This window comes from Urocitellus parryii, chromosome 3 (genome assembly GCF_045843805.1).
Source record: "Urocitellus parryii isolate mUroPar1 chromosome 3, mUroPar1.hap1, whole genome shotgun sequence".
NCBI lineage: Eukaryota > Metazoa > Chordata > Mammalia > Rodentia > Sciuridae > Urocitellus > Urocitellus parryii.
In genome coordinates this window covers 20862557-20890166 of record NC_135533.1, presented here as the reverse complement: position 1 = coordinate 20890166, position 27610 = coordinate 20862557, and the positions used below count along the sequence as shown (strand labels likewise).

Here is a 27610-nt window from a genome sequence, read left to right as displayed (position 1 = left end):
TACCATGCATCTTATCTGATCATAATGGAATGAAACTGAAAATCAATGATAAAAGAAGAAAGGAAAAATCAAGCATCACTTGGAGAATGAACAACAGGTTGCTGAGTGACATATGGGTTATTGAAGACATCAAGGAGGAAATTAAAAAATTCCTAGAGTTAAATGAAAACACGGACACAACATATCAGAATCTATGGGACACATTGAAAGCAGTCCTAAGAGGAAAATTCATTGCTTGGAGTTCATTCCTCAAAAAAAGAAAAAACCAACAAATAAATGATCTCATACTTCATCTCAAAATCCTAGAAAAAGAGGAGCAAAACAACAGCAAAAGAAGTAGAAGGCAAGAAATAATCAAAATCAGAGCTGAAATTAATGAAATTGAAACAAAAGAAACAATTGAAAAAATTGACAAAACTAAAAGCTGGTTCTTTGAAAAAATAAATAAAATTGACAGACCCTTAGCCATGCTAACGAAGAGAAGAAGAGAGAGAACCCAGATTACTAGCATACGGGATGAAAAAGGCAATATCACAACAGACACTTCAGAAATACAGAAGATAATCAGAGACTATTTTGAAGCCTTATACTCCAATAAAATAGAAGATAGTGAAGGCATAGATAAATTCCTTAAGTCTTACGATCTGCCCAGATTGAACCAGGAGGATATAGACAACCTAAACAGACCAATAACAATAGAAGAAATAGAAGAAACCATCAAAAGACTACCAACTAAGAAAAGCCCAGGACCGGATGGGTATACAGCAGAGTTTTACAAAACCTTTAAAGAGGAACTAACACCAATACTTTTCAAGCTATTTCAGGAAATAGAAAAAGAGGGAGAACTTCCAAATTCATTCTACGAGGCCAACATCACCCTGATTCCGAAACCAGACAAAGACACTTCAAAGAAAGAAAACTACAGACCAATATCTCTAATGAACCTTGACGCAAAAATTCTCAATAAAATTCTGGCGAACCGGATTCAAATACATATCAAAAAAATTATACACCATGATCAAGTAGGATTCATCCATGGGATGCAAGGCTGGTTCAATATACGGAAATCAATAAATGTTATCCACCACATCAATAGACTAAAAAATAAGAACCATATGATAGTCTCGATAGACGCAGAAAAAGCATTCGACAAAGTACAGCATCCCTTTATGTTCAAAACTCTAGAAAAATTAGGGATAACAGGATCATACCTCAACATTGTAAAAGCAATATATGATAAGCCACAGGCCAGCATCATTCTGAATGGAGAAAAATTGAAGGCATTCCCTCTAAGATCTGGTACAAGACAGGGATGCCCTCTCTCACCACTTCTGTTCAACATAGTCCTCGAAACACTGGCAAGAGCAATTAGACAGACGAAAGAAATTAAAGGGATAAAAATTGGAAAAGAAGAACTTAAATTATCACTATTTGCAGATGATATGATTCTATACCTAGCAGACCCAAAAGGGTCTACAGAGAAGCTATTAGAGCTAATAAATGAATTCAGCAAAGTGGCAGGATATAAAATCAACACGCATAAATCAAAGGCATTCCTGTATATCAGCGACAAATCCTCTGAAACGGAAATGAGGACAACTACTCCATTCACAATATCCCCCCAAAAAATAAAATACTTGGGAATCAACCTAACAAAAGAGGTGAAAGATTTATACAATGAAAATTACAAAACCCTAAAGAAAGACATAGAAGAAGACCTTAGAAGATGGAAAAATATACCCTGCTCATGGACAGGCAGAACTAACATCATCAAAATGGCGATATTACCAAAAGTTCTCTATAAGTTCAATGCAATGCCAATCAAAATCCCAGCTGCATTTCTTGTAGAAATAGATAAAAGAATCATGAAATTCATATGGAATAATAAAAGACCCAGAATAGCAAAAACAATACTAAGCAGGAAGTGTGAATCAGGCGGTATAGCGATACCAGACTTCAAACTATACTACAGAGCAATAGTAACGAAAACAGCATGGTACTGGTACCAAAACAGGCGGGTGGACCAATGGTATAGAATAGAGGACACAGTAACCAATCCACAAAACTACAACTATCTTATATTTGATAAAGGGGCTAAAAGCATGCAATGGAGGAAGGATAGCATCTTCAACAAATGGTGCTGGGAAAACTGGAAATCCATTTGCATCAAAATGAATCTGAATCCCTATCTCTCGCCTTGCACAAAAGTTAACTCAAAATGGATCAAGGAGCTTGATATTAAATCAGAGACACGGCATCTGATAGAAGAAAAAGTTGGTTATGATCTACATACTGTGGGAGCAGGCTCCAAATTCCTCAATAGGACACCCATAGCGCAAGAGTTAACAACTAGAATCAACAAATGGGACTTACTCAAACTAAAAAGTTTTTTCTCAGCAAAAGAAACAATAAGAGAGATAAACAGGGAGCCTACATCCTGGGAACAAATCTTTACTCCACACACTTCAGATAGAGCCCTAATAACCAGAATATATAAAGAACTCAAAAAATTAGACAATAAGACAACAAGTAACCCAATCAATAAATGGGCAAAGGACCTGAACAGACACTTCTCAGAAGAGGACATACAATCAATCAATAAGTACATGAAAAAATGCTCACCATCGCTAGCAGTCAGAGAAATGCAAATCAAAACTACCCTAAGATACCATCTCACTCCAGTAAGATTGGCAGCCATTAGGAAGTCAAACAACAATAAGTGCTGGAGAGGATGTGGGGAAAAGGGCACTCTTGTTCATTGCTGGTGGGACTGCAAATTGGTGCAGCCAATTTGGAAAGCAGTATGGAGATTTCTTGGAAAGCTGGGAATGGAACCACCATTTGACCCAGCTATTCCCCTTCTCGGTCTATTCCCTAAAGACCTAATAAGAGCATGCTACAGGGACACTGCTACATCGATGTTCATAGCAGCACAATTCACGATAGCAAGATTGTGGAATCAGCCTAGATGCCCTTCAATAGATGAATGGATTAAAAAAATGTGGCATTTATACACAATGGAGTATTACTCTGCATTTAAAAATGACAAAATCATAGAATTTGGAGGGAAATGGATGGCATTAGAGCAGATTATGCTAAGTGAAGCTAGTCAATCTTTAAAAAACAAATACCAAATGACTCCTCTGATATAAGGGGAGGAAACAAGGACAGGGTAGGGACGAAGAGCTTGAGACGAAGATTTTCATTAACAGGGTTGAGAGGTGGGAGGGAAAGGAAACGAGAAGGGGAATCGCATGGAAATGGAAGGCGATCCTCAGGGTTATACAAAATGACATATAAGAGGAAAGGAGGGGTAAGACAAGATAATTCAAATGGAAGAAGTGATTTACAGTAGAAGGGGTAGAGAGAGAAAAGGGGAGGGGAGGGGAGGGGAGGGGGGATAGTAGAGAATAATATAGACAGCAGAATACATCAGACACTAGAAAGGCAATATGTCAATCAATGGAAGGGTAACTGATGTGATGCAGCAATCTGTATACGGGATAAAATTGGGAGTTCATAACTCATTTGAATCAAACTGTGAAATATGATGTATGAGGAACTATGTAATGTTTTGAACGACCAACAATAAAAAAAAAAAGAAATTAAAAAAAAAAAAAAAAAGCCATCATAGAAGCTGTTTCTTTAGGGCTCTTTGTTAGTTTACTCCACTCCAAAAATACTGGCTCACAAGGAGTGGCTGGAAGTAGCTCTGTCCCTGCATGCAGGGCACTGGGAGGTCAAGGGGTGACCCTCTGGAAGCAGCATTAGGGAGGGAATAGGTACTCTGCTTCCAACAGCAGCTCGCAATTTCCTGCAGCACACCTCAGAGCAGGAATGTTCTAGAAGGTGAGAAAAGGAAATTCTTTTGCAGGTATGAGGTTTCCAGCTGACGTGGGGATCTGATTACCTAGACTCTTGCTGCTGGAGCTCAGGTGAGCACAGAGGCTCCATTTCCTCCATCCGGAGACACAACTCTTCGGGCTGCAAGTTCCCAAATAAACACAGCTTAGGTTTCCAGTTATTTCCTTGGATATGTACATAGGAGAAACACCCTCCTGCAGAGTCAGTTGGGTGCCTGGACCCCTCCCCTGCAGCTAGCTAAGGGATGCTGGCTGAGGGGGACACTGCATTAGACTGAAAGGGACTCAAAAAAGAAATCTTGTCCTGGGCCTAGCACTGCCCACCTCGTGCCCTCCAACCAGGAGACAGGATGGGCTCCTTCGCCCTGGAAAGACTGCAGTGGGGCCCCACATCATGAAAATGAGGCTCCTCCTGCTGCTGGTTGCTGGAGAAGTCAGTCTGGTTGAACTTCCCAAGCAGAAAGCCTGATGCTCGCTGCTCCAGCTGCTTCTCTCTGGCACCCTCATCCACACACGCAGGATCTACTACATCCCGAGGCTGACTTCTGCCAGCATCAGGTGTGGCCTGTGACCCTGAGGGCCACATTTCCTGGAATGGCAGTGAGGACACATTAAAGGAAATGTGCCGATGTAGGGGGAGGCAGCACTCCGCCGCCCCTGAGCTATTTTCCACATTACTGCTAATAGTGTGTGGTCCCAGGAGGCTCATAGCACTGCTGAACATCTCCAGGTCCCCCAGACCTGCCCAGACCCATCAGAAAAGCCAAAGGGTGACATCCATCAGCTCAGGAGCAGGACTTCCTGACAGGATCCACACAAATGAAATGCAGAAGGAAGGGCCAGACCCAGCTGTCCCTTAGACAGTCTGAAACAGACACATGGAGCAACAGGGACACATAGGGAGGGCCTCCCTGTCTGGTTTGAGAGGTTCTAGCAAAGTGCCCCTGTACCAATCAACATCCACTGAAATGCCACAATTGTCACGTTGCTTCTTTGGGACAAGTGGGATGCTCTCTTTCAACAACCTGTGTCCTCCTTTATCACCTCTGTTTCCTTGTGACTAGGGGACTCTGTGGAGAGCAGAAAAGGAGAGGAAGGAGGAAAGGGTACCGACTGCAAGGTCCCCACTGATGTACCTGGATATTTAGTGTGACTTAGGGAATGCTGTGCCTTCTTGTCAACCAGACCTTGGTGGGCAGAAGGCATCTTGGTGGAAGAAAAAGGCAACATTCTCCTGAGCAAAGAGATATAACAAGGCTTGGCCAAGGGACAAGGGCAGGATGTCAGCTCTTACTTGCCCCTGGGTCACTGGTATGCCAACCAGAGTATAGAGCACTGGAGGTTCTGTCTAAAGAAAGAAGGACAGAGGTAGAAAGGAGACATCTAATGGAGTACTTACAGCAAAATTTAACTACCTCTCCGTTTTTTTCCAAATGGACCATTTGAATAGAGATTGGAGATAGATATATATATGTAGGCATTGACGTAGACAAAAGTACAGATACGATGACTATTTTCAAACCAAAAATATCAGGACACATACTCCAGGAATGGTGTGGAATATCCGGGACGTGGGCTTTCCTAGGGTGTACTGGGCCTGTGATCACTCCAGATGTGAGGGAGAGTAGAGTGGCTGGCAAGGATCCCAGGGAGAGACAGTGAGCCAGTGACATGCCTCCGTTCCTTTGGAGACAGAGAGGACCATCTTACTCCAGGCCGGCTGACTCTGTTCACAGAGGCTCCATCATCTTCAAAATATTCAAAGCTCCCAGCCTTTGTTCCCTCTCCACCGTGGCTAGTCACCTTTCTCGATAGTCAACCAGTGGTTCCTTCCTCTCTTAACCAGAATGTTGCTGGAATAACGCAATATTTCAAGCTTAATAGCTTGTCCTCATGCAGAGATTTCACCGATTTCAGAGCTGAGGTACCTGGAAAAATGGAGATGCTCTGAGGTGTGTCTCGGGGCAAAGGATTCTGATTGGACAGCAGGACACACGGTGAAGACCAAGAAGACAAATCTCAGAGGCCCTTACCATGTAGTTTGGGGCTAACTTGCCAGTCAATCAGGGTCTGGGGCTGGAGACCCTGGATCCAACTCCTCTACACCCCCTGTTGGATGCAGGTGAGCATATCCAAGTATGTGGACGCTGGGCACATTGAACACACCCCTCTGGTCTCTGCTGGACCCCTTCCGCCTTATAACTCCGTTACAGGCACACATTAGCAGATGTCTCATCCTGCAATGCTTGGCAAAAAGATCAGGTAGACTCCAAGCAATAATTACCCATTCGTTATGAGCCAAGAGTCTCCTATCTGCTCTGTCCTAAACCAAAATTAGTCTTGAGTGGCAAAACTGAAGAAAAAAAGGAACCAGATCATGGCCTAGAAAGAAAAACACATTATCTAAGATGTCTCTCCCGGTCCTATAAAAATAATGTACATCTACATGTGTGCACTGACAAACGGACAGGGGAACTGAGCACAGATTGGATATGTAAACATGGCTGCTAAATCTGGACTTGTCTTCTAAAAGTGAAGGAATTCCTGTAAATATTTTTAAATCTTTTTTAAGAGGTCATTCTGAGAGGGAGAGCCAGGATTGATGTAATGGGAGTAACCACCTGCTCTTCCTCTCTTCCCATTTGCTGGTAGAACCTCAAGGCAGTAGGCTCGCTGGAGCCCAGTGTTAGAAACAGATGTGACTATTTATAAACCCAGAAAACTGAAGTGTCTTAATCCAATGCAGGGGGGTGAGAAGAAGAACTAACAAGGTTTAGAAACCTACAGAGCAGGAAATAGCTTCCCACAATATAATGCCTCCACTGATGAAGCATTTAATATGTGCCAGCAGTGTATGAACTAGTTCCCGTGTATTGTATCTTTTAATTGTCACAGTAGTCCTTAAGTTTATTTTACCCTCTTAGTGATAAAGAAACAATATCATGGTCATGGTCACAGAATTAAAGGACTAACACTTGATGATATCTGTACATTACCATAGTGCCCTGCTTATTCACAGGTGTTACCTTTAAAGACCCCAAGTAGATGCTTGAAACTGCATATTGTTCTGATCCCAACATGTTTATTTCTATGTTTATTCCTATACAAATAGACCTATGATAAAGTTTAATTTAAAAACTGGGCATAACCAGGCACAGTGGCACATTCCTGTAAATCCCTGCTGGGATTAATCCCAAGCTCAGGAGGCTGAGGTAGGAGTATCACAAGTTCAAAGCCAGCCTCAGCAACTTAGCAAGGTGCTAAGCAACTCAGTGAGACCGTGTCTCTAAATAAAATACAAAAAGGGGCTTGGGATGTGACTTAGAGGTTAAGGTTTATAAAAATAAAAATTGGGCACAGTAAGAGATTAAATATAATTATTGATAATAAGATAGAATAAGTATAATGAGATACTGTAGTAAAAGTAGTATAAATGTGGAAATGTGTGTGTGTTCTCTCTTAAAATCTTTATGTACTGTTCTCATTCTTCTTCTTTCGATGACATGAGATGATACAATGCCTATACGAAGTGAGGCAAATGTTGTAAGCATTACAACATAGCATTAGGCTACCACATAAGAATTACACACAAGCACTACAATACCATAAACATCAATCTGATAAATGAGATGGCTGCTAAGTGATTAATGGGCAGGTAGCATATACACTGTGGTTACTATGGGCCATCCAGGAGGTCATGAGATTTCATCATGCTACTCAGAATGGGGCACAATTTTAATTTTGAATCATTTATTTCTGTAATTTTCCATTTAATATTTTTTTGGATGACCGCTGATTTACAAGTAACAGAAACAGTAAAAAGTGAAACTGTGGATAAGGGGGATCACTACTATACTTAAAAATTACTACATTGTGACATGATAAGTTAGTTTTAATCCACACCCAAGGATGTGGTAATGAGAAATGAATACCCCAGTCAGGTGTGGTGGCACGTGCCTATAATCCCAGCAATGCAGGAGGCTGAGGCAAGAGGATCACAACTTTGAGGTCATCCTGAGCAACTTAGTGAGACCCTGTCTCAAAATAAAAAATGAAAAGAACTGGGAATGTGGCTAAGTGGTAAAGTGCCCTTGGGTCCAATGCCCAGTACCATATGCACACACACAAATTAAAAAAAAAAAAAGAAAGAAAGAAAGAGATACCCAAGGAGGTAAGTTGGCTTTTGAAAGTGTTCCTTCGGCATCTACTCTGTTTTAACCACATTTTCCCCAAAAGGCACTGCTGGGTTTGTTAAAGAGCATAAGAGAGGCTAGCAATAATTTTCACTGGAAGTTAAATGGTGCCAAAGACAAATGATTGTTTAGAAATACTGTCCTGGAATCTCTGCCTACGGACACGAGAATCTGGCAAACCCAGAGCCTATTGGGGCTCCGTTTTGACCTAGGGTTCTATTAGTTCTGGGTTCTAGCTCTCAAAGTCCTCTGCCCTCTGATCCTAGTAGAAGGAGAACTGAAACTTGCACCCAAAGTATGGCTGTAGCTGCCTCCGAAGCCTTCCCTCCCACGGCTCTGCAGAGTCAGAGATGGTGTTTCATTTCCTTCACTTGCAGAAAATGGTAATAGTGTTGCCACACCCAGGGGCCTGCCACGTGCCCTATGGGCCCTCTGTCCGGCAGGGAGAGGGTGGGTTAAGGTGACCCACCACCTCAGCAGACTAGCTGGGGCAGACAGGAGGACCTTCTCTGAGCTTCCAGAACAGGCTGAGTGGCTGTTGTGCCTGTAGACTGAGGAAGATCCATAGGAGTGGGAGAACTGGGTCTGCAGGGACCAGATTGCAGCGGGAGACAGTGGAGGATGGGGAGACATTCCGCTGCCACCTACCTGTAATCACTGGACGCTGAGCCCCCAAATGATCTGACCACGGGGCATGGCCAAGCTGGCACAGGTCAGGTGGTGATGCCAGGCCTGTCTGACTCCAAGGTCTATCCTGGGTCTTCAGGGCTCCACTGCTTCTTGGGCCCAAAGAAGGTGAATCAATGGTTACTTGTCAAGCCCAGAAGCAACACTCTCCAGAAAATGCCATGCCAAGGGGTTCTGTCCTTGGTGGCTATGCTGTTTCATATTTTTATCGGTAATTTGAATGGAGACAGGGAGTCACATTTATCAAATTTGCAGATGACAAATTCCAGGGCTTGTGAAGGTCAAATGATATAATGTGACAGCAGTCGTGTGGCATTATGGGAAGGCTCAACCCTCTGAAAGGAATCACAAAGTTTAAAGATATCTTGGCAGCCAGGAACAGGGTCCAAACCAGACCCTGGAAAGAATTTTTATGTGATTAAAAAAAAAAGTTCAAAATTTAAATTTCAAAAATGAATCAATAAAGTACCAGACAGATGGCATAAGTTCACGTAAGACATGTACAAAATGGGAGTGAGGTAGGGCTGCCCCTAGTTCCTGGGGAAGCTTCTGACCAAGAACCCAGACATGCCGTGACTTGACCTTGGACTTGGCGCTCTCTGCACAGTGCAGATTGTGACCTGCCAGGCAGACGTGGAGCCAGCCCTAACTGCAACATGGAAAGGCAATAAAAGAGAGAATCCCCCGTGGGTGCCACCTAAGTTGGGTTGTTCCCATTCCCTGCAAATGTTCCAAACTTTCCAGCCCAGCCAGGATATTTGGCTCAGAGACAATGGGTGGGAAGAGAGTTGGTAAAAGCCTGAAATTGAAGATCTTCTTCACAGACGATGGAAGAATGGGGGAGGGAGAACATGAAAATAGACCATCTACTGCCAAGCCACAGTGGTGTGTGCCCTTAAAGAAAAATCTCTTTATTTCCATGAATTTCATTTTGATGTTTTCCTTTATTTTTAATTTTTCACCTTTGTGGAATCTGAGTAACTTTCTGCCCAACACAACAGGAAGTCAGTCAAATTTATTTTTCATGTGGATAGAAAGTATCAGGAGCTCCTATGTGCCTATCAAGAAATGGGGTAAGTCTGTAGTCAGGACCCCAATTCATTGGATGCTCCATTCACCATGCATTAGGGAGCAATAATAGTCAAAAGCAAGAATAAAAGCCACAGCATAGCCATCACCACATGCAGACTTCTCCATGAAACTACTTCTGGCTTCCTGTATTCTCAGGGTTGCTACAGGATATGTAATGCCCTCTACTGTCCCGACATTCTAATATTCCTCTTTGCAAGTACAGAAAACCCAGCTGAAGGTGAAAAGGGAGAGAAGAAAATCAAACAACTTTATATTGGGTCCAAAGGGAGCTGTAACTGTCTGTGAGGCAATGACTGCTTTTGAGAAATTTGCAATTAAGTAGATGAAAATCCCATAAATATGAGTCAATAAATTACAAATTACCAGGAAAATATTGGCAGTCTGAATTTTTCAACAGTCTCTAAGTAAACTATTGTCTTTGTACAAAAGCGCTCAGACTTGGCTAATGCCTGGAATGTGGAGAAGGCTACTTGCAAAATTGATTAGTGGGTTAAAAACTCTTCCACGTCTAGCAATATTTTAAAGTTTGCAAATATAAGTTTTAGGTGAAATGTCATTCTTTCAAAACAATATGTGCCAGGGAAATGTAATTTGACATTTCTAGAAAATTAGTTTCTATTTTTGGCCATGTGATATTCCTTAGGCTTTTTACTCTAGTTCACGCAAACGCTCCAAAAATGGGCCTCATCAAATTAAAGTGGGAACTCTTACATCACTTTAAATCCTAGAAGCAAATAAAATACCATTTCACTTGTTAATGATAGTAATATAAATACAGTGTATACCAATTACTTCATGAGTTTCAGTATCTGCCAAGAATGGCTGGTCTTGCTAATATTTAGAAGAGGAGGATGGACGGCAGCGAGTTCCTCACGTGTCAGGGCTGGGATGGCAATGCTGGCTCTCTCCCACTACCCCCACACCCAGCTGGGGCTCACCAACAGCCCAGATTCTCTGTCCATTTTCCCCTGTGCCTGGTCACCATCCTATGTCAGAGCATTTGACTCATTTCTAGGATCTTCACATCTGACCATAGAAGCTGTCACCCGCCGAAGGCATCTAATAACCTCCCAGTCAATAAGAAGTCTTCAGATGAAAAATAAGAAGAGGATTCAAGGAAAGCAGGAATAGTAAAGATTCCCTACCTTTTTGCAGGCTTGGGGACAGCCTTGGAGAGGACTCAGCTACCCAGGCCTGGAGGCCCCACCACACTGGAGAGTGTGCAGGGACTGTAACCAGGACGCCCAGGGTGGTGTCCACTGCTCCAGTTCAGTCCTACCCACATGTCATTGTGGTTATGTTGCTTCCTTTCTTGGGGTCCCAGGTCCTTCCCTCTGTCCCCCTGTAAGGAAATGCTGTACCACCAGATAAACTGGGGGAAACTGCGGAGTTTCCTGAGATCAGAAGTGCAGTTACACCAAAATGCCACGTGCTGAGAACAGTTGAGAAATGAATAAGGCTGGAGACAGAGGTGTGAGCAAGGAGGAACAGAAATCCTGCCACCTCTGTGGGGCTCTTGAAAGGTTAATGCCCCCAAAACGCCCCCATCCCTGCTCCTGCCCACAAGAGAGCTCGCAGAACAGCCGTGTTCATTAGATGTTCACAAATGATCCAGAGAACAGAGCAGATCCATCGTCCCATTTGCAACTGTATTGCCATGTTGCAGCTAAAGTTATTTGATTCGTTGTACACAATTGGAGCAGAATTTTTAACTTCTCTGGTTGTGCATGAAGTAGAGTCACACCATTCGTGCAATCATACATGTGCCTAGGGTCATGATATCTGTCTCGTTCCACCAACTTTCCTACCTCTTTGCCCCCTCCCAAGTTCCTCCACTCATCCCATGCCCCCCCCTCATTATGGATTAGCATCCATTTACAAGAGAAAACATTCAGCACCAAAACAACAAACAACCCAATCAATAAATGGGCTAAGGAGCTGAACATACACTTCCCAGAAGACTACACACACACACACACACACACACACACACACACACACAAACATACAATCAATCAACAAATATATGAAAAAAAATGTTCAACATCTCAATTAATTAGAGAAATGCAAATCAAAACTTCTCTAAGATTTCATCTCACTCCAGTCAGAATGGCAGTTATCAAGAACACAAGAAACAATAAGTGTTGGCGAGGATGTAGAGGAAGAGGCACACTCATACACTGTTGGTGGGATTGCAAATTGATGCAGCCAATCTGGAAAGGAGTATGGAGATTCCTTAGAAAACTTGGAATGGAACCACCATTTGATCCAGCCATTCCGCTCCTCAGTCTATCGCCAAAGGACTTGACTCTAATATGTTAACCAATCAATTTTTCCCCCACATATTGGAAAGAGAAGGAATAAAAACTAGTCAAGTGTCTACTAGCACTAGGCTGTGTTTGGTATTTTAATTCAAATGTCTTCACCATAGATGTGCAAAACAAAAGTACAAGACCATGGTGTAGATCCTGTGACACCTTGGAAAGACTGTCCCTCCTAAATTTAGGCAGTAAAATAATAAAAATCTTCTTTAACACTCTTTATACCAAGCCACAGCTGTCTAGTGGCTAGATCCCTCCCATGGGCCTTGAGTAAGCAGACTGACTCCTACTACCCAGAATGTGGAATTAGACAAACTAAACATCATTCCTCAGGAGTAAGGTCAAAATTTTAATCACCATCTCTTAGCTCATGGTGGAGGTCATTTCACTAGACCATGCCATTTGCAGTGAGTGCTCAGTGAACGTGGGGGGCACGTACCCAGAAAGGGAACAAGCTCGGGTGCAGATAAAGGTTGGTCATTTGCCATTGACGTCCTTATTAGAGTTTGCTCTGTGATAGCCAAAGTACTATTCAGCCTCCTGGGACCTTTTCTTTTCCATTGGAAAATTGCAGGGCTCTCATAGGGGCACCCTGGAGTGCTATCAGAGTAATCTCAAGTAAATTGTTCAAGATGGTATGTTTAATTCAAAACACGGACCACTTGAAAATGTAAAAATCCACCTGTGGGTCTTCTTGCTTCTTTACCAAGCTTCTGCCAGATCCCAGAGGGAACTGCTAAAGTCCACAACTGGGATCGGAAGTAAACAGCAGGGAAGCACGAAAGGAAGCTGCCAGAAACACAAGAGCCTCAGATTTGCTGGCCTGCGGTCACCTCCACCTGCAAACTCCATATGGGCCTCAATTCACCATGTCCAGAGAAGAAAGCACCACCCCTCACTTGATGCGCACCCCCAAAACTAGTCTCACTCTAGAAATTTCTACCTCCATAAACCTTCCACTAGCCACCCAAGCTGGACACCTGCAGGGCATCCCCAACTCCCCCTCCCTTGCTCCCACCACCTGCACCACCATATTCAACATCTGTTACGGTAGAGCCTCTGTACCTCTCAAATCTGACCTTTGATCAGCCCCCTCTTGGGTCTCCCCTGGGTTGCTAGAGTTGCTTCACTGCCAACTCTTGTCCACATGAACCCCACTGAGGGCTGTCTACTACGTGAATCTGACTGTGTTAATTGTTTTACTTGGAAATCTTAGAGCCCAGCCACTGCCTGCCAGATAAATCCCTTGGCTGGACACTTACACAGGTCCTGGCACAGCCTCTCTTACACATCACACTCAGCTTTGAACTACTGCAGGTGGCCCAAGGGCTGTGTTCTTTTACCTCTTCTTACCTGTGTTGCTTCCTCCACCTGAAACCTCTTCTCCTGATTGGATGCTCCCTTCTTCTGCTTCTCAATGCTCTGCTTTTCATATCTGACAGGTGCCCATCTTACAATTCCCAGGGTACTCTCCTCATGCCCCAATCTCATGCCACATTGCCCCTAAATTCTCTATTCACTTTTGTGCTGGGGCTACACTGCACTGTACTAACAAGAACCATATCTTTCATCTGTGTCCCACCAATTCTAGCATGTTCAATACCTAGCACACAGCGGGCCTCAACAAATACTGGCGGAACTCACTGATTGGTCAGTTAGGTGGTTAAGCATTCCATCACATCACATCTAACCTTTCTATCTAAATTAGATGGAGCACAGTGAAAGGCAGACAGAGAGGGAGATCATGACCTCTTTTCTTTCTCCAAAGTCCCTGGTTTAACCTATACCATCAGTAACTGGGATCCACTCTCACCCCGCAATACGCAGGCCTTTGTCTCCTGTGCTAACCCTTCCCTCCCACTGTCTCCTGATACCCCAATTATGCTCTCCTTTCTGATCCTCAGCAAGTGACTTTTGCCCCTTATAGCTCTTCCCCAAATCAGCAAACACAGGAGCTGGTAAAGGTCTCAGGTGAGAGGCCCAGTTCCGTCTTCATTCTCTCTTTCTTGATCTTCCCTGACTCTGTGTGCAAATAGAACCTGTGTGTAAATAGAATCTAGTGACTCTCACCAGGTCCTTGAATATGTATGACCACATTCATGTTCACCCCCTGGCTGCAGATGGGGGACAGCAAGGGCTTATTTCCAGCTTTAAAGAAAGAGAAATTGAGGCCTAGGCCAGAAAGAACTCGCTGGAAGATATTCAGCAGATCTGGGATTAGAAGCTAGGTCTCCCTATTCCCTGGCCAGGACATAATACTTCTTCAATTGCTCTGAAAATGAAAACCTCAGGATTATTCTGCAGGAGGAAAAGGGGGGGAACAGAGGAGCTGGAGCCACATTTCCCACAAGCTCCATTCAGAGGACACCGTAACTTACATAAATGATTTCCTATTACACCACAATTGTCACTGCAACATGACAGTCTTTGCCGCTTCCTTGAAGTGCTGTCTTTGTTGTTCTTCTGTGCAGATTCCCCAGAAAGGAGAATCAAATATGGTCCGAGCAGGAAAACAAGCCACACAGCACCCGCAGCCCCAGATTCCCCTTCCACGTGATCCACCTGAGCAGGACCAAAGAGAATTCGATGAATAGTCCCCAGTGGACCTGAGCCCTTTCCCACCTGCCCTCTTCCCAAGATTCTGCTGTGTCCCTGCAAATAGGATTCCTTTTCTTAAAAAAAAAAAAAAAGAAAGAAAGAAAGAAAGAAAGAAAGAAAGAAAGAAAGAAAGAAAGAAAGAAAGCCAACAGTTTATGAAGAAGAAATGAAGTGGCAATTTCCCAGCATGGCTGGGAATCAATACAAGCTGTTGTCAGGATTTTCCTTTCAAAGGGTGGCTGCCACGCTTTTCCAAAGTCAAGAGCAACAGAGCTCCAGTGCTTGACTTACAACTGCTTCATCATAGCAAGATATTTTTAATTTAAAACTCACTGCAGTTGGGTTCGAACTCAGCTGGGACTTGATTTACTGCTAATTCATTTCTCCGATTCCTATAATTCTAAACTCAGTCACCAAACAGTTTAATGCTGATAGAATCACCAGTGCAATGCTTTATGAATGGGCACCAGGGGAATTTTGTGAGTAAGTGTGTGTTAGCAACTGTTATTCACTTTGGAATGGAGCGCAGTGCTTGGGCAGAGCATGGCAGAGGCCCTAGAATTGGGCACGTGAGTTATTAGAGGGTGTTCCCAGATGATCCAAACCCAGACATCTCTGAAGTGATACCCTCCTTTACCCCAACTCTTTCTCTCTCACAGACACATCATTACCTATGTAAAATGGTCCCAGGCAGTGACAGTGATCCCATGGGAAATGTCTAACTTTACTCTCTGGGTCACTACCTAATGGTGAAAAACAGGAACATACCCTCTAATCAGAAACCTTCAGCCCTCTCTAGAGCAGCAAAGTCTACGCACCCCACCACCAGGAGAAAATCTGTTTCAACCACCCAAAATTTACATCTTAATCACTCAACCTTCCTTTGTTAATTTGATCAAGAACATTTATCCTTGTCAGTTATATTGAAGCCTCTTATTCAATAAGTGTAGCTGGAAAAACACTGGAGAAGGTGAATGTCATTACTCACATATTTTACAAACATCCATCTTGATCTATAATGAATAATAATAATAAAAAATTGCTACTTGTTGGAAACAAGTCCAGAATCTGTCAGAGCCACATTCACACTTCTTGAAACAGTCCCTTTAGAAAATGGCTACCTGAAGGCAGATCATAGAGCCACGGTCACTGAAGTTATATGGGATTTCACAGTCATCTCTGGGATTCTCAAAAGCAAATGACAAGAATAGGAGGCAGGCAGCACCTCTGAAAGTTGGGCCTCACAGGTCTCCATTACACCACCTCAGTGAATTCATTTTCCTGTTTTTCTTTTCTTCCTCCAAACTAAACTTGAACTTGAAAGCTTCCAGTTGAAGGCCAGCATCTTCCAAAATGCTTTCTGTCAAACACTTGTTCCAGGATGTCAGCAGGTTGAAATACACCCACACAGAGGGACCCTCCGCCCCTAAATAAACTAAAAACAGCCAGCTAAGAATTAGCAGGCTTCCCAAGGGCCGGTGTCCTTCCCATTATTCAATGCCTACTGGGCATTTCAAGTCTCCACAAGGAAGACACAACTCAAGGTAACTGCAGAATGTACTTGGCCCCCGGAATGTTTTCCAGGACAGGTGCCTTGTGGACTGATCTTTGGAATACCCCCTGGGAAATGCAGCTGGATCATCCCTCTCAATCCACTGACACCCAACCCATAGCGAGTTTCACACAGAAAGCAAGACCAATTCTATGCCCATCCATGCGAAAACACCACTGTGCCCTCCCTCCCCTCAAGCCACCCTCACCCAGGACATGGTAGGTTGACGGATGAGCTCAGCCTGAACTGATCTCCAGCTTAATCCTCTGAAATAGGTCAGTGGGTCTGCCTTGATGTGCTCCAATCCAAGGCAGCTGCACAGCAGGGTCCCGCCATGTCCTTGCCTAGTTTTGCCTTTTTAATGTGTTCTTCTCCACCTTGTCTACTCCAATGTACAGAGTCAGCAAATATTTATCAATCACTTCCAGGAGGATAGGATCTGGGTTGAGCATAAAATACAAAAAAAACCTAAGAAATGGTCCCTCTCAATCTAAGACGTAAAGATACACAGTCATCCTTTGGCATCCACAGGAAATTGGTTGCAGGACTCCCCACAGAAACCAAAACCTGAAGATGCTCAGGACCCTTGAATAAAATGGTATAGTATTTGCACATAACCTATGCATACCCTCCTGTATACTTTAAATTATCTCTTGTTTATTTAAAATACCCAGTTCAATGGAAATGCTATGTAAACAGTTGTTATGTGGCATTGTTTAGGGAATAATGAAAAGAACAAAAGTCCATACACATTCAATACAGACACAGTTGTTTATTATTTTCAGTCCACAGTTCATTGAATCCTCAGGTGTGGAATTCACTAATATGGAGGGTCAGCTATACATAATTTTAATTGTCATCACTGCCACTTCAGCAATAGCTTCTTTGCCATTATGAAAAAGTATGAAGTGAGTTCCTGATTGCACAAGAGCTTGCTTCAGGTAGGGGCTGGCCCTACCGCCTGCCCTCAGGAGCCAGAATGCTCAGGGAGACCCAGGTCTCTCCATGTCAGCGTGTTGCTCACATTGGTCAGCAGCTAAGGGCAAGTGCATTTGGGGGAGGAAGAACAGGGGTCGGTATCTAATGAGGAAGACAGCTGAGACAGAGGTCTTGAGCATAGTGCAACCATCAGTCCTTTGCCCAGGCTGACCTTCAAGGGGCTTCATAGCACACAAGTTAGTTTTTGTTATTGTTGTTTTTAATGCAGGGAAGGGCAGGGCTGGCTAGAAGCAATGACTTTTGGAAAATATTCACGCCTAAATTTATTCTGTTTGATTATATTTCAATGCTTAGAATATTTCTTAACACCGGGAGAGTAGCAGAGGTCATTTGGCCTCAACCACTTCCAGCAGCCGTGCCCCTCAGCTAGCAGACATGCCTGGCACGTCCCCACACCACTCCATGACGGCACTCTTGGGGTTCACATACCAAGTTAAGAAAACCTCTTGACATCTGACTGGCACTCACTCTGGATGTGGATCCCATGGCGTTCTAAATTGGGAGACCCACTATGTGGTTGGCTGGTGCTGCCATAGCTCTGGGAGTTTGGGGGGCTTCTTAATGGAGCATCCTGATCAGGACAAGGTTGTAAAGAATCACATGTCCTTTATGCAGAACGAGCTCCTTATCCCCGATTCCCAGTTGATGCACCTGCCCCTGATTTGTCCCCATGTAGAGCACCATGCCCACCCACCTCTTTGCCTTGCTTCTCTCAAAGGTGGCCGCAATGATGCCTCTTGTCTTCCTACAGCTCCTGCTGCTTCTCCACCTGCAGAGGTAAAGGCGGGGCTCCTATAAGGGTCCCCCTTTCAGGCAACACTGGGAAAACCCCACCTTATGGACCTGAGCTTGGAGCTTATTTTGACCTTGAATAACAACCTCCAATTGAAGGGGTTGGTTCCTCGTGGGGTGGCCTCTGACTAGTGAGCGACAGCAGACTGGAAGGACCCACAGATGAATGCCTGGCTGCGCCTACCCTCCACTCTGTTCTGAGACCCTGTGTTTCCATCAGACCTCTTCTACATCCTGAGTGATCAAGCCAACAGCTGGGTTCTTGCTAAGCCTGACTAGCTGGGGAGTGTTTGTTTGCCTTCCTTCCCCTCTCTGTCCATTCCCTTTCACTAGTGTCCCCCCTGTAGCCCCACTCCTCAGTAAAGTGATATTATATGAGCTTCCAGGGAAGCCAAGCTGAGACTAGGGTGAAGGGCAGACAGGCTAGGTGCAAGCCCAGCCCCCAGCTTTACCCAGAACATCTGCTGTATGTGAGAATCCCATGCAGAATCTCACTTGACAAGAGGACATACAGATTTAAATGTTCTTTAAATCACTTACCTAGAACAACCTCCTCATTTTATAACTAGTGATGCTGAAACCCAAAGTGACTCCTTAGCTGCTAAGGACAGAGCTGGGATTGCTACATTTACCTGTGTCCAGAGACGACCTCTTCCTACCACATCAGTGCTTTGCAAGCAAGAGAACTTATAGAACAGGAATCTCCTATAAACCTAAGAAAATGTGCACATGCTTGAGAAAGTCTACTGCCCGCAAAGGACAAGGGGAAGAGTAGGGCATGGAGACAGCTGAGCAATGTGGAGGCTGGAGGTAGATGGCTGCTTACCTGACACAATTCAGCTTGAGAAGCTAGGGCCCGCACAATCCCCCAAACCCCGGACTTGATGTCATACTAAAGTTCAGTGAAATTACTCAGTCAAGAATGAAGGCGTGTGGACATTCGTATGTGCAGCTATGAACCTCCTTAATCCAGTGTTTCTCAGTGGATGCCACAGTATGTCTACGTTAGTGGTTTCACAATCCCTTCTAATGTGTTAAATGCTCTGAGAAGTCCTGCAACAAGGAACTGCTTTAGGTTTGCTTTACCCTCAAGGTTTTTTTTTTTTTTAACTTATTAGACATGGCAACTTTTGTGTGTGTGTTACACCAATTCACATACCCACAGAATTACTTTGGGAAAGTTTGCCCTCTTATAGACATCACCTTCAGGATGAAGGGCTGAGGAGATGGCAAGAGAGAAAATGGACACCACTGATCTCTGCAGTGTGAGTGACACTGAGCACAGGCTGATTCAAGTGCACACCCAATGGTCTGCCATCCCACCCCCATGCCCTCCTCTCTTCCTCTACTCCCTCCATCTGAAGAAACACAACCCACCAGGTCTGCTTTGCTTAGTTTCCCTCCTCTTGACCTCGGGCTGAATCCAAGAGTCCACTTGTCCACCCTCTAGGTCTAGGCTCACATGGCTCCAGGGAAAATGAGCTGGGCTCACACAAGAAGAGCTTCATGAGTGTCAGACAGGAACTGTTTGTAAGCAACGACCAGAAAAGCTTTGGAGTGGCTGTGATCTTCCTTCCTAAATTCCCAGGACCTCTTCCTCCGTTGCTTCTCTTCTCACACTCCCTAATGAAAAGATTCTTCCCTGTAAAACCTTGGGAATCGATTGTACTAGGCCATGGTTAGTGCGTTGACTGCAGAGACAAGATCCTCTTAGCTGGTGATCTGTTTTGTGTCGGAGTGACAAAACATCCTAAAATCCAATTTGCTGTTGAGAATCCTGGTTCGTGGAGAAGACACGGTGTAGAGGAGGGGATTGCCCATGCTTAGCAGCCCAGAGAGGATGCCCGACAGTTCAAAAATACCTGTTGGTTTAAGAAGGTGTAGTTTCTGCCACTCTGTGGCCTCTGAAGAGGCAATGAAATTCTAAATGCACCCCTTCTAGCCACTCCAAGTTTGGCAGAACTTTCACTCACTTTACAGCAGAGAGGAGAAGCCAAATAAATAATGCATGGAATGAAAATTTATCTTTTGAAGAAAAGAGAAAACAAAACAAAAAAACACTAACTAAACACCAGGACCTTACTTGTGACTACTCCCTAAAATGTGCAGAGAAGAGGGGCTGAGCTTTCACCCTGGCTTTGGGGTAGGACAGCACCCAACCTGGTCTATGGTGATCTCAGGACCTTATTGCCCACATCCCTCAGCATCGAGGTGTGATTCCTCAGGCCTCACCCCAGCCTGTGTCATCGCAGGTCCTGATTCTTTTCTCTACACTTCTGGGTCTCTGACAAAATTCTGCTGGACTCTATAGGCCATTAGCACCAATTTCTAATGAGCGCTGCCCCAGCTACCATCGGGTTCGGGCACCCAGCATGGCATGACATCCACAGACAGAGATTCTTTCCTGCCTCTGGATTCCAAATTCTAGAATCCTAGAGTTAGTGAATGAGTAGCACAACGGTAAGAATCCTTGCCCAAGAGTGAACCAGCCATGGGGAAGCTTTGCAACCTGGGGCCTGCAGCATCCCACTGAAGCCCTTTCCCAGCCTACGTTCTACAACCCCTGCCTCACACAGTCACTTGCAGGATTCAATGAGAAAGCACCGTTTCCACAGCACCAGGATTTCCAAGCAGTCAGTAAGGAGAGCCAGACTCCCACTCCACTTGGAGCATTCATGAATCAAAACCAGAGATGGGGACTTCACTCATTTCCTCTGCCTTAATTTTTTCCAGGAGAAAACTGGAGATGCCAAACAGAGTAACACTCACCCTCAGGAACAGAACATTCTTTGGAAAGATGCTTGCAACTTTACACCACAGCCAAGGATAACACTCATCTCCCTTGGAGAATGGGGTTGGGGACATTGAGGCTCAAAGAATAAATCTGGTCAGAGATAATCCAAGGGCAAAACTAGGGCCAGATATTCTCACCTGGCCCCCGCACACTCACCCAACACTGGGAAGCATCTTGCTGAGCACATACATTGTCAGGTGGCCAGCAGCAGAGTGACCAGGGGCCATGGCCAGGTCAGATTGCTTAGGGCTGAGCTGTGGCTCCACCACTTGGTGGCCCTGTGACCTTGGACAAAGTCCTGAGCCTCCCTCATCTCAGTGTCATCCTGGAAAACATGGAGATAGCATTAGTGATTGCCTTTCTGGACAGTTCTGAGGAATACATGAGCCAACCTGTGTGAATTACTTGAACGATGTCTCTCCCATCGCTGCATAAATCCTGGCCACCGTTATCATTATTAATTCGTATGATTTTCCATTCCCTGGTGTTCATAAGGACTAACACCAACACTAATGTCCTCACTGCCTCTTCCCCAGAGAGACTGATGGCACATGATGGTAGGACAGGGATCCTCCTGTAGACTCCAGGAGCTTTGCCTAGAAGCTGCTTCATACCAGACAGAGAAGCAGCCTGCTCCCTCTAGGACAAGCCTCTGTTGAGGAGCCCACCCGCCTGGTCCGCCTTCCCTTGAAGGTCCGTCCCTTACCACCTGGCAGCAAAGCCCCCTCCAGGCTCCCCACTGGCTCCACCTTCCTGCCACAACTAGAATGCTGCAGCCTGGGCAGCTAGGACAGGAGACCCAAGGCTAAGTCTGGACTGAGAGGGGATCAGGTGGGCTTTCTGGGGGAGGGAGCAGTGGGACTCACAGCTTTTAAAGAGACAGTGTCCGCAGGGCTCTGTGTGGACTGAGCCTTGCTCAATGGAGCCTCCAGGGGCAATTACCCTAATCACGTGCCTCTCCCAAACAGCCTTTTGATTTATTAACGCGACATCTTTTTAAAATGCCGCTCTTAAATATAAATAACACTTAATCATCCAGCTGTCGTTAAATTCATGTTATATTGATTTCTTGGAGTGCCGCAAATTTGAAGGCAAATGGGCAGGCGGAAATGCTTACAAAGCCAAGAGGTGGATTAGCAAGGGGGCAGCAGGAAACCAGGAAGAAGAAAAAAGGGGTGTCATGGGAGAGAAATCAACCCTGTTCAGAAGCCCAGGGTCAGAACCAGTTTCACAATGGGTAGAACCAGACACAAATCAGAGGATCAGAGAGGATGGTACATCTGTTGCACAGACTAATAATCGCAGTTAAGATCATGGTCGGCTGTCGGTAATGTTGCCGCCCCGTCATGGCCAGTCAGAGAGCCACTCCAACAGGTCTCTGATGTGCATTGTCTGTTCGGTGCCTTCTCAGGGTGAGAATGGGGAGAAGCAGCTAAGAAATGCCCCCTAGCTGGCTATGAGGAGACAGGCTTGCTGCAATTTCTTTGCTTCAAAGCCAGGTGATAACTATGAGCTGAGAGTAGTTACTAAGCCATCCCCCCAGTCCCCACCCCCAGGACTGCTGCTGCCCTAGAAAGCCCCCCACTCAATTCCCAGCAGCCCTCATTGTGATTAAAAGGATCCGGAGGCCAAGTGTAGGCAGAGTCTGCCTTTGCAGATTCCCCTGTCTGCAGGGAGCTGGAGCTGGGGCTGCAAGAATAGGAGAGGCACCGAGAAGCAGAAAGGAAGCAAGTTGGCTGCCTCCGATTCCTCCGGAATTGTTTGCAGAGCGTCAGTGGGCATCCAGGATGAAGTGCGGGAGGACAGAGGGAGCCCTGGGATTCCGGGAAGGAGCTGCTATGGGGGACCCACACCTTGTGTTCTTGGGTGAGCAGTGGGAACACAATCCAGCAACAGTGAGGGGCGTGGAGAGGATCATTTGTGCCTGGGCCTTTTCCAGGGTGGCTAACTCCCTTCCTAGTGAGGAAGACCCCGGAGAACTTGGAGGGAAGGTGTCAGAAGAGGTATGGAGGGAGAGTGACCCTGTAGCATATCCAGGGCTGGGCAATGAAGCCAGGAAAAAAAAAAATTAGAAGATGTATACCCAGCTTTACACAGATGTTAATTAATGCCTGACTTGGCCTAGAAACCAAACTGGTACCCTTAGAATAGTGCAGAAAGTGTGGGGGATTTTTGGACCCTGGTATTCAGCTTATAAGCAGCATAATGAGTGTTGACTTGGCATTAAAATGACAGAAAGGAAAGACAGGACGGCGGGAAGCAGAGAAAGGAGCAAATCAGGAAGATCTGCACCTTAACTTTTGCCCCTTCCATGTCCCATGAGAATGTTACACTGTTGCTGGAACTCACTATTCCTACTGCAAGGCAAACCATGTGCTGCCCTGCCCTATGCATTGGTGGGATCTCCCTGTCCACGCACTCAAGGGTATGCATGTGGAGACTGCCGGTTTTCCACAGCCCAGAAGACAGAGATGGACCCCACTATCACACATGGTGGGACCGATTGAACACATTTGACTAGACTCCGAGAACACCGAGAACACGTGTGTCTATCTGCATGCGTGTGCACACACCCACCATTCTTAAAAAGAAAATAATATTTCTTCCTCCATGGACTGAGCTCTCCCCAGCCTGAGAGCTCTGCTTTATTCCATCTACCCTTTTCAATCAATCAAAGGGCAGCTCACACTGCACAGCAGGAATACAATCTCCCTCCTGGGGCGTCTGCTCTTCTCCCCAGCCTAGCCAGAAACCTTTGCAGGAACTGAAAAGTTTGAAAATAGAGCTGGGGGTACAGAAAAAGCCCTCTATTTCCACATCCATCTTCAGGATTTTTAAAAGCAACCCCAATTCTGTGCCCAGCACTGAGGCCTTCTTGTTCAAAAGAACATTTGCTCCCTGCCCCTCATGTTCCAGAAGGCTTCTCACCTATTTCTCCCATTAGTGGGCTTGTGGGACACCCTGACCGCATGACTTATATAGAGGGACAGGTTGGAAGGGACAGGTTGCCCAAAAAAGCCACCTCAGAGAGACAGCTATAGAAATATAGAAGCTTGTTATATGGATATTCAACCCTGAAATAATGAAATACTATTTTATTTGGCTCTCCCACTCTTCTTACAATAACTGAACCCCTAAATGAGTTACTCTTAGGCAGCCAAGATGGGAACTAAGGAAATGCCCCTCTGGAACCTCAACTACCTTCTTCCTCCTCCTGGAAAAGTTTAAAAATGAGCAGCCTGTGAAACTCCAACCTGAGAGAAAAGGAAAAGGAAAGGTTCTGGGAAATAAAACCTGGAAGCACTGGCTTCTGGAGAGATTTCTACTCTCAGGAGCAGCCAGGGCTCTGGGGGACGCTGCCAGACCCGAGAATACCGTGGGCATTGCCCACGTGGTCATGAGAGACAGGACCTTCTTCCCTTGAAGACTACTCCCCTCTGGCTCCGGCTCCTAGGTCTTTTTCTCAAACCCACACCTCCAAAGGCATGTGACAGGTGTTGGCCAGAGACAGGGGAAAGGGTAGGGAGGTGAGAGGGAGACCCAAGTCCTGAGTCCCAAGCTCTGCCTGCTTAGGTCTCCTAGCGACTGGGGATGTGAATAAGGTCAAACCTTTTAAGGAGGATCTGACCCTGGCACCTTCCCTAGACAAGCAACACACACACCCCAGCGACGCGATGCTGAAACCCCTTCCTGCCTGAAATCCCGGCGCATTCCCGGGAAGCCGTGCCACGCTTTGGAAAGGCGTTTGTGCTGCCTCTTACTGGGGAAACGCAGTGTCTTTTCCATATGCACCGCCCTACAGAACTGCAGCCCCATCCGCCTATGTGGCCTCCTCCCGGTGCGCGGGGCTACCACGCTCTCCAAAATTCTGTCCGAATATCTGTCCGTCTGCCTCTCATTAAAACCTCAGGGTGTCCAAAGGCCACCGAGTCGCGATCGCGTTGGGCGGGTCTCCCAAGACCTCCCATGACTTCTCCCGTTTTAAAAACCAGCTAGAGATGAAAGGGGCTGGAAACTGAAATATCGCTCCCTCATCCTACCCGGGTGGGAGGGAGAGCCATTCATACACCGAATCCCACCCTGAAAGTCCTGGGTAAGAGAAGTCTGAGTCCCGGAGCGTACGAGGAGAAAGAACACGGGAAATCCCTGCTCCGGCCGCGCTGCACCTATGCCGGTGTCCAGGTGGGACGTGGGCAGGTGCGTGAGCGCAGTGTGTGCCTGTGTGTATTTGTGTGTGCGCGTGTTTGTGCGTGTGCAATGGGATGGCTCCGGGGCAGCGAGGACTCCCGGACCGGACCCGGTATCTTCTCCTGCGCTACCCTCGCCGCCCGCCCGGCCCCGCGTCCCAGCCGATCGGTTCCTTACCTGGAAGCACCGCGTTTCCCTCCTTCAGTGGGAGCGCCGCATTGACACTGCAGATGGTGCCTGTGCCGCTGCCTCTCGCCCTCCTCTGAACGTGTGCGTGTGCGCGCGTGTGGCTGCCTCCTCCAGCCCCAGCCCAGAACGCAAATACTCCACCGAGGCACAGGGAAGCCGGGAGCAGCCAAGGAAAGCGGAGGGGGCCAAATCAGAGCCTGCGGGGTTTGACAGCTCCTCTTGCAGCGTCCAAGGTGGGCGTAATGTCCAACAAAAAGGTCGGAAAATGTGGATGAATTCCCAGCACCCCTTTCCTCCACCTAGCCCCGGAGCCCAAGCAGCAGCGGCGGTTCTCGGGGGCTGCAGTGGCGACGCGGGGCTGCCCCCCTTCGTCCCCACCCCCGCGGGCTGAATGTCCTTGATGCCAAGCGGGCACAGCGGCGTCACTCCGCACCGCCCATGCTCGCCCGGTCGGGCCGCTGCCCGGGCGCGGCGAGTGCACTGGGGACCCGCCGCGGAGCACTCTCGGCGCCTCTGCGTGCCTGGCTGGGCAGCGGCTGCCGCCCCCCGGCAGTCCGCTGCCGATTGCGCCGCTGCTGCCCCCGCCCCTGCCGAGGGACTCGCCGGGTAGTTCCCAGGGGCTGGGTCTGGGGGGCCGCGGGAGCCACCGGCTGCTCCCCTGGGAGGCGCGGGGCTGCAGCGGTGGCGGCAGCGGCGGCTGGCGCTGCGGCGGCCGAGAGCACGGCCGCGGTCCGAGCCGGGCCTCCCGGGCGCGCCCCCGGCCCCCCGGGCGGGCTGCTCGCAAAGTTTGCAGGGGGCAGGGAGCCGGGCCGCCGCTGGCTCGGCCGCCGCCGGAGCTCCCGGGCTGCCTGCTGCCGCCGCGGCTCGCTGCTGCTGTGCATTGAAGCCCGGCCAAGCGCTGCAAAAACTCCAGCTGCCTGGCGCTCTCTGGGTCCTCCTCTCCTCCCTCCCGCCCTCCCTGCTTCCCTTCCTCCCTCCCTCGCCTCGCCTCCTCCCCTCCCCGCCGTCCGCCGCCTGCCGCCCGCCGCCCGCCGCCGCTCCCTCTCTGGATCGCTCTCGCTGGCTCGGAGCTCGCGGCTGACATCTAAACCGAGGGAGAACGGCCGGCAGAGGGGGCAGGGGGCGCCTCCCCACAGGCACACGCCCGCCGCCGCGGGTTTGCCCGCTCTCCCCAGCGCGGATGTGTGCAGACACCCTCCTGGGTCCCCTTGGCTTGACCCGAGAAAATCCTGACAGTGGTGATGTGGGATAGAGGGGTGCAGACACCGTAATACCCGCGCACGATGCGCACTCGGAGCGAGGCACATTCAACCTCCTCCAAAGGTGGTGATGTGGGCGCGGACCATCTCATCCGAGGGACCCAGGGACCGAGGGTCAGAGATGACATAAGGCACTCCCCAACACCAAAGTATACACACATATCTAATCAGAACCCCCCAGCTCCCCCGACGAAGGCACCCCTATGTGGCACCTCAAGTCAACCCGGACGAAGGACTGAAGACCTGGGAGAGAGAGCATGAATGGCAGGTGCCCCAGAGCTCACTGGTTACCTGACTTGTCCAGTGATGTCTACATGAAGAGGCGGGACTGGCTGTTCTCTGAAACCCTAGATCCTAGACTACATCCTAAACAATGATGGTATCAGGGTAGTTTCAGAAAGCCCCAAGAAAGAAATCAGAGGTGCTCTGGTTTAAAAAGCTTTCTGACAGGGAGGAAATAGAGGAGGACAGGAAGTGAAACCCTTGCACAGACCCCCCCCCATGAGCCCCACCCACCAAAAGAAATCTCAGGGGTGCCCACCTTGTTTACTCAACTCTGGAAGTGCATCCCTCACCCCTGCTCCTACCATAGTTCCAGAGAAGTGGCATAGTCTTCCCCAGGATGGGCACCCATCAAAGATGTCCATGGTTTCCTCTCCTCCCCACATGTCCCTTCTCCCACCTAACATTTCCTCACACCCAGAACTTCCTGCCCACTATTCTCCCTCCCATCCAAACATCTCAAAACCTTCTTATTAGGTGGGAATGACTGACAACAGCATAAAATCCCACACCTTCCCATAGAGGTTATATTTTCACAGAAATCAAAGTTGTAAACTGGGGGGACTTTGAAACGAGCTGTGAGATGACAGGTTATACAAGTCCCAAGGTGGGCAGCACATGTGGGTCAGGCTGGGCTTACCCACACAGGACTTTGCTGAAACTGCTCTCACCAAGAAGGTGATGAATCAAACCCGAGCAGGAGGAATCCAATGTTTGATTCTTTGGTTAAAGGATATTCCAGGAGACAGCGTGGAGCCCTGTTAGTCCCCAGTTCTCCTCTGAGTATTACGTGACCCAGAA

General features: G+C 47.0%; 1 protein-coding gene across 1 annotated transcript in view; it reads right to left on the bottom strand.

The window, feature by feature from the left end:
• Positions 1-25743, bottom strand: part of Plxna4 (plexin A4) — a 431475-nt gene extending 405732 nt beyond the window's left edge. The window contains exon 1 of the mRNA XM_026392811.2: positions 25257-25743. The gene's annotated coding sequence lies outside the window, so the exon portion shown is untranslated. The remainder of the gene's footprint in view (positions 1-25256) is intronic.
• Between the last annotated feature and the right edge of the window lie 1867 nt (positions 25744-27610).